Source organism: Mandrillus leucophaeus, unplaced genomic scaffold (assembly GCF_000951045.1).
Source record: "Mandrillus leucophaeus isolate KB7577 unplaced genomic scaffold, Mleu.le_1.0 Scaffold756, whole genome shotgun sequence".
NCBI lineage: Eukaryota > Metazoa > Chordata > Mammalia > Primates > Cercopithecidae > Mandrillus > Mandrillus leucophaeus.
The window spans coordinates 997,408-1,005,445 of NW_012108208.1; the positions used below are offsets into that span (position 1 = coordinate 997,408).

The 8,038-nt window shown below is 38.4% G+C and overlaps 1 pseudogene; it reads left to right on the plus strand.

Moving 5' to 3' along the window:
* Positions 1–138: 138 nt before the first annotated feature.
* Positions 139–7,505, plus strand: LOC105529236 (annotated as a pseudogene).
* The last annotated feature ends 533 nt before the right edge of the window (positions 7,506–8,038 follow it).

An 8,038-nucleotide genomic window follows, 5' to 3' on the forward strand; every position in this document is an offset into this window, starting at 1 on the left:
CTCCCAAAGTGCTGGGATTACAAGTGTGAGTCACCGCGCCCGGCCCTGCTCTTTGTTTTTATAGATGACCTAACAAGCCACGTTCGAAACTAAGAGTTTGTTCAAATTGTTTCTTCAGTTGCTAAAAGTTCCAGAAAAATGACTTATGATCAGTAAGATTTCCTCTCAGAACGTTGGGTAGAAGGGAATACTAGAAATTCAACTGAGGCAACAATCCCCCTTCGTCCTTTTTAAATCTAAAACACCATGCCATCCTAGAGAAATGGAAATCTCCAATGAAAACACACGGGCATATACAGAATCTTAAACAACGCTACACAAAACTGAGAAAGCATAAAAAAGTAGGATAGTTTACATACACAATGATCTTTATACTGTGTTATCCTACCCTTTGCTTTGCTTTTTACTTTATGAATGTCTGTATTGTTTGTTATAAGCAATGTGTATTACATTCATCATGAAGACATACAAAGAAAAAAAGGCCCAAAGATATAAAAATAAAACCATAAGACAAATATTAAACTGGGAGAAAAATTCATCACACATATGAAAAAGAATTATTATCTTTAATAATACCTTGATGTTTGAAAGAGTTCAGGGAAACTGATAAGAAATATATCAATACCTCAATAAGAAAATATGGGCAAAGATCAAAAAGATTTCACAGGAAGGGAAATGGCAAATGGTCATTCTGCTACCACTATGTTTTTTTTTTTCTAAAACAGAATTATATTTATTCTTCTGTTGAAAACATTTGTGTTTCTTTCTTCATTTTCTATGAGGTAAAGAAGAAGGAAGTTGATATTACATGCTGAAAGAATGTTAGAAAACTGTAGAATAATTGAGTCAAAATAGTATTATATATAAGTATTAATAATACTGTTTGATACTTTTATTAAAAGTTAGTAATAAAAGTATCAAAGAGTATTATTAATACTCTTTGACTTAGTTATTCTACTTCTAAAAAACTATCCTAAAGAAAAAGTCTGATAGTTCCAAGTTTGAGTTGTTTAACATGTGGTTTAACAAAAGTTAAAAATTACTATCCCAAGGTATATATCTGGAAAATGGTTAGATAAATAACAGCATATAGTATGTCATTCCAAAATTTTTTGTAAAATAATTGATGATATTATCCTCAGCAAACTAGTGTATGAACAAAAAACCAAACACCTCATGTTTTCACTTATAAGTGGGAGCTGAACAATGAGAACTCACGGACACAGGGAGGGGAACAACCCACACTGGGGCCTGTCAAGGGGTGGGGTAGGGGGACAGGAAGAGCATTAGGCAAAACAGTTAATGTATGCTGGGCTTAATATCTAGGTGATAGGTTGATAGGTGCATCACCACGGCACATGTTTACCTATGTAACAAACTTGCACATCCTGCACATGTACCCTGAAACTTAAAATAAAAATAAGAGTATTAATAGTTTAATTGCTTATTACATATTGTAAAGATACTTCCCAGAGAGGTCAAGTCATTTTTTACCTTTGTGTTCTTTTTTACTTCAAGTTTATTACTTATCTCATCTTCTTTTATTCCTCTCAATATCTTCCTACTTTCGGAATCCCTCTCTGGTTCTGCACGCTCTGTGTATTCTTTTTCCAACTAAAAGGTCAGTCACCAGTTTCTTTGTCCCAATCGATATATATCCTGAGGGAGCTGATATCATGCCTTTATCTCTTCTATTTCTTCCAATGTAGGAAATAATTATGTACTTTTAAAAAATCACACCTTAATTTAGACCTTTTATTTTTCATGACATGAGAATGTTTCAAACTGCCATACTATATATTCATAGATCTCCACCTTAAAAGTGTAACATTTCAAGCTTTAGTCAGTATACAATTACTCCTTTTTTACATTCACCATTTTTGTGCTGCTACCAGGAGCTTTTTCAGCGTTTGCTTTGACTTCAGTCATCAGTGTATTTCTTACTACTTTTGCACAGATCTGGGAGTTTTTGACATAGCTGAGCCCAGTCTGTTACCAGTACATCCACATGATGTCATGACAGCAAATCAAGATTTGTTATTGGTTCAAATCTTCAAGCTATATTGAACGGTGGGCTGGGTGCAGTGGTTCATACCTGTAATCTCAGCACTTTGGGAGGCCAAGGCAGGAGGATCACTTGAGGCCAGGAGTTAAAGACCAGCATGGGCAACATAGGGAGACTCCTCTCTACAAAAAAATTAAAAATTAAAAAAAATATTGAATGGCAGTTCAGCTATCTCTGCAGCTAACACGTTGGAAGATCACAGGCTGGTCAAAACAACAACAACAACAGCAATTCTTCTTTTGTTGAAGATAATAGAATGATAAATTAGAAATGCTTCAGTGAAATGTGATAAAATGATCTGTATTTATGTCCTTAGTGTGTAAAAATTTGATAGTAAGAAAACATTAAAAATTTACACATTGCACATCAATGTCTGCTAACATCACAGAAAGAATGATGAACAGGAACTATGTCTTCTTGATGGAAAAGAAACAATTTGCCACACATAAAAAAATTTAACATAAAGCTGATTTAATTTATAGGAAACATAAGTGACAGAGAAACATGTTAAATTATATCAGCAGCTAGGAAAATAAGAACCTGATTTACAAGAATTATAAGAAAAAACAAGTTGGAGGAAAAATCTAATGACTTAAAGAAATATAGAAGATACATTAACTAATGCAATGTTATAATCTTGTTTGGATCTTGATTCAAAAAAACTGTTAAAATAATGATGTATACGAGATCATTGAAAACTTTAACATTGATTAAGAAATTAATGATGGTTTGTACTTGTTTTTGTTTTTTCTGTGATAATATTATGGTTGTGCTAAATAAATAGTCCTAAGTTTGTCCTAAAATCTCTAAAATAATTTTTAGAGATACATACTAACATATTTATTGGTAAAACATACGATGTTAAGACTCTGAGTTAGATTTTTCAAAGTCTTTTTGTGACTTGGGATTAAAATTTACTCCCAAACTGAGAAATTAACATGAAAAGTAGACTCGAGTGACAAAACACTTGAATCACCAACAAGAGCAAATATAAGACCATTTTGGAATTTCTAATTTTTTTGTTTGTTTGTTTGAGATGAGTTTTGCTCTTGTTACCCAGGCTGGAGTGCAATGGCACAATCTCTGCTCACCGCAACCTCTGCCTCCCGGGTTCGATTGATTCTCCTGCCTCAGCCTCCCCAGTAGCTGGGATTACAGGCATGTGCCACCACATCTGGCTAATTTTGTATTTTTAGCAGAGATAGGGTTTCACCATGTTGGCCAGGCTGGTCTCAATCTTCTGACCTGAGGTGATCCATTTGCCTTGGCCTCCCAAAGTGCTGGGATTACAAATAGGAGCCACCATGCCTGGCCAGGAATTTCTTAAGAGCAGCTGTCTCCACATGGATTGCCAGAGAATGACCTATTTAAAAATCAACTCTATCTTTTCACTTATCTTTCCAGTTTAACTCTCTCTAGAGCCTGAACACAATAATCCTTCAGCTCCACCAGAATCTCTAATTTATTGATCCTATCACCTTTTCATGATCCTGCACTTTTTAGATATTCTTACTCTTCTCCTTACCCTGCTTAAAATCCATGATCTGGCTTTACAATTAGTATACACTGCCAACTCCATTGCATCTCTCTGCCTTTATGGTATTCACTTGGTAGAACGGCAACCTTGGTTAAAACCCCCTGTCCTCACTGCCCTGGCATGCTGCAGCTGAATATGGCTGGGAAAAACACTGAAACACTGACTGGTCCCACTTTAAATTCATGACCTTAAACCTCAAATGGCCCCTTAGTGCTGCCAAGGAATTTAACTACACATTCCAAGTCCATTTCCTTTTCTCCTCTCCTACATCAGTGTTCTATGCGTTCTCTGTTGTCAAATCCTGGGCACCTTCCCTCCCATCCTCTCAGATGACAAGTCAGCTTCCTACTTCTCTGAGAGAGTAGTAGAAGTTAGAAAAATAAATCTACAAACTTGCATTCTACGAACTTGCATTACCATATGTGCTCACACTAGTCAGACTGCCAGCCTTTATTCTTTAACTATAGTTGAAAGATTCGTGCTTTGACTCCAGACTAGCCTTTCAAATTGTGTACAGGACACCATCCCCTCCTGATTATTTGATGACTTCAGCAATTCTCTTTTCCCTCTCCTACATCATCGACTTATCCTCTCTTCTGGGACACTTTAAGTAGTAGATATGCTTCTATAATTCCGTCTTAAAATATGTGTGCATGCATGCACACCCAAACACACACATACCCAGGAGAAAAATGTCTCTCGATTCCACTTACCCCTCCAGATTCTCCCTCATTTTCTGAATTTTATTGTAATTAAACTCTTAGAAAAAGTTGTCTATATTCATTGACTACAACTTCCCTCTTGCCATCAGGCTTTTGATCCAACCACTTCATCCTAACTGATCTCCCTATACAAATCCAAGGGTCAATTTTCAGTCCTCATCCCACTTTACCTAACAACATCATTTGACACAACTGGTCATTCCCACCTCCTAGAAACACTGTCCACTTGACTTCAGAATTCCAGTCTCTCTTGTTTCTTCTCTTCTATCTCTGGATACTTCTCTTAGCCTCTCTTGCTAATTCATCCTCTTTACAGTGAATCTCTTAACGTTAGAGTGCCCCAGGGCTCAGTCTCTGGACTATTTATACATGCACCTATGGTGATGACATCCAATCTATGACTTAATATCATCTATATGTCATGATTGCCAATTTTAATTCTCTAGTTTGGACCTCCCTTGTGAATACCATATTTATGTAGCAAATTGCCTATTTGAAATCTCCGCTCAGATGTCTAATAGATATCTCAAATTTAAGATGTCCAATACTGAACGCCTTTATTTTCCCACCCTCAAATCATGCTCTATGTAGTTACTTAATGGAAATTACTTTTTTTTAAGTTGCCAAGCCCTAAACTTAAAGGTATTGTTGACACATTTTCTTCTATCACTGCCCCCCATCCATATCCAGTAGGGAACCTTATTGGCTCTACCTTCAATATAACATTGGTTTGATCAATTATTATCATTTCTACTGTTTCCACTTTGGTTCAAGCCACCAACATCCCTCACCTAGATAACTATAGTAGTTTACTAAGTGTTTTCCACGCTTCTACCCTTGACTCCTTTAATCTATAGTCAAATAATATGAAAATTCAATTGCTACTTATTATGACTTACAAGACCGTATGCAATCTCCCTATCCACTAAATGCACTATATCTCTTGCTACTTTCCCCAAATTCTATTTTCTACAGCCATACTGGCCTACTTGCTGTTCCTTGAAGATGCCAGTCACTCTTCCTCATTAGGAATTGAAAAGATCTTCTCCTGGAGAGCTCACTCTCTCGCCTGTTTCAAGTCTTTGCTCATATAGCATTTTCCAATGAAGCCAAACATGGCTATTTCATTTATTCTGCAATCACTCCCACCGTCACTGTAAAACTGCCATACACTTGGCCTGCTCTATATTTTTGCCATATGACCTATCACCTTATAATATATAATAAAATATGCTTATTTGTTATGCTATTTGTGCATCTCCTATCACTACAATGTGGAATCCATTGAGAAGAAAGAATTTAATCTGTTTTCCATTTATACATTCTCAGCGCTGAGAAAATGATCTGGCATTTATAAGAACTCCATTAATATTTGTCAATAGAATAAACAAATCTAAAATCACAAAACATTTGCAGATTTTTTTGTTATAAAATAACTGGGTAAAGACTAAAAACATGCATATTTAAACTGATTAAAGACAAAATAAGGGAAAAACAAATGTGAAGAATAAGAAAAGTGACATAGGCTTATCAATATCAAAATGCCAAAAATAGCAATTTAACATGTAAAATATAAATAGAGGGAAAGTGCTACACAAAAATAAAAGAAAGTCCAATAAGAAAATGATACTACATGAACTGTATACACTGGATGGCATAGTTTTGAACTATTAAAAGCAAAAATGTACAGAATTACAGAAAGAAATTAACAGATCATCACAGAAAGATTTTAATAAATTTTTACCAAAAGAAGATTGGCGAAGGAGAGGAGAAAGGTCAGTTAAGATATAGAAGAATCAAACAATAAAATTATCAGATTTTATCTAATGTTTATGTATTCAATATGTATTATATAGTATTTATATTATATAGTACTCTCATTTATTTATACTATTTAAATATTAAGTATATCAATATATTTACCCCCATAAAGAAAACCACATGGTTCATTTTTCTATTTTTTATTTTTATTTGTTTATTTTTTACCAGCCCAAGTTTTCATCATGTTTTAAAATAACCACATAAAAGGCCATAAAAATTTCTTGAAAAATTAATGAGATGCATACCATATTCTCAAATTTTGATTCAATTAAATATTTTTAAAGTAACAAACCCTCCTTAAATTTTGGAAACTGATATTTTAAAAACTTAATAAATATGTGCAAATTTTTGTATGGGTTAACGGCATAAAAACAAAACAAAGTAGAATGAATAATTATCTGTCAAGTCTTATGGAGTGTAGCTAAACTATAAGGATGAAATTCATAGCCTTAAGTATATTTCTTTAAAAACTGAGAAACACGACGTGTTTGGGCTCGGGTGGGCGTTGGAGGTGTCAGGGTGTAGTGGGCGGAGAAGACTCTTGGCCAGGCAGATGGCTTTCCTGGTGGCAGGGCATGGGGGCCTCTGTGCGCCGGAAATCTCTACAGCACTAGGAACAGCTGGAGGACAGCAAGGAACTGCAGCCTTTGGTCAGCCATCAGGAGACCTCCGCCGGAGCCCTGAGTTCCCTAAGCAGACAGTTCCAAAGGAGGCTGCACCTGAGAGCTGTTAACCTCAGCCTCCAGGCAGGACCCTTCTGGGAACGCCTGGAAACAACAGAGCCAGGGCAGCAGGGCCTCCAGGCTGCAGCTCCCTCAGCTAAGAGTGCCTTGGGTGCCAAGTCACAGACAATCCAGGAGTCCTGCCAAAGCGGCACCAAATGGCTGGTGGAGACCCAGGTGAAGGCCAGGAGGAGGAAGAGAGGGGCACAGAAAGGCAGTGGATCACCAACTCACAGCCTGAGCCACGAGAGCACCCAGCTGTCTGGAGCCGCCCCTGCCCGCTCAGCCGCAGACCCCTGGGAGAAGGAGCATCACCGCCTCTCTGCCCCATAGGCTCACGTGCCCACCCAGTAAGGCTGTCGAGGTGGGAGGCTGCCTTCCGGAGCCCCTACTCCTCAAGAGAGCCCCTCTGCTCTCCCAGTGAGTCTGACAGTGACCGAGGGCCTGCGGGGGCAGGAACTCAGCACCTCCAGAAGCTCTCCCAAGAACTGGACGAAGCTATTATGGTGGAAGAGAGTGGTCACATGACCGTCTCTCTCATTCATGACGGAGGAAGTGCTCTGCAGCTCTGTCTTGCAGGAAACAAGACCTGTCTGACCACCCAGGCTTCATACCAAGGATGTCTGTGCTTCCAGTGAGCTTCCTGGAGGAAACCCCCAGGAGTCATCAGTACCCCTGGGCCATGCTAACAAGGATCTGACTAACAAGGAGCCCAGTGCCCTCCTGCTCCAGCCGCATCTGGACCCATCAGTGACTGCCTGCCACAGCCTGGGAGTGTCTTGTGGAGATCTTGCAGAGGTAGGGACAATTGTTCCTTCTACTTTTCCAGGGACTCTTGGGCTTAGAAACTCACCATACACTTGACCTTACACTTGACCTTACACTTGACCTTGAGTCTTGTATTTGCTTCATCTGTAATGTGAAGTGCTAGCATCAGATGTTTGAGAGCTCTGAGCTGTGTACCTGGGTGCCTGGTTTTTGGGGAGTCATCCACAGAATCACACACCCACTGTGTTTCCGATGCCAAGGCTCTTGGGGGGTCCCACTCTCATCCCTGCTTTTCCTACCAGGGACTCCAAGGAAGGCATAGGAGATATTTCCAGGCTTAAGACCATGGGCTCACGGGTACCTATTTATATGCCCAAAGCAGAGTACTGTGGGTGTGCTGGGA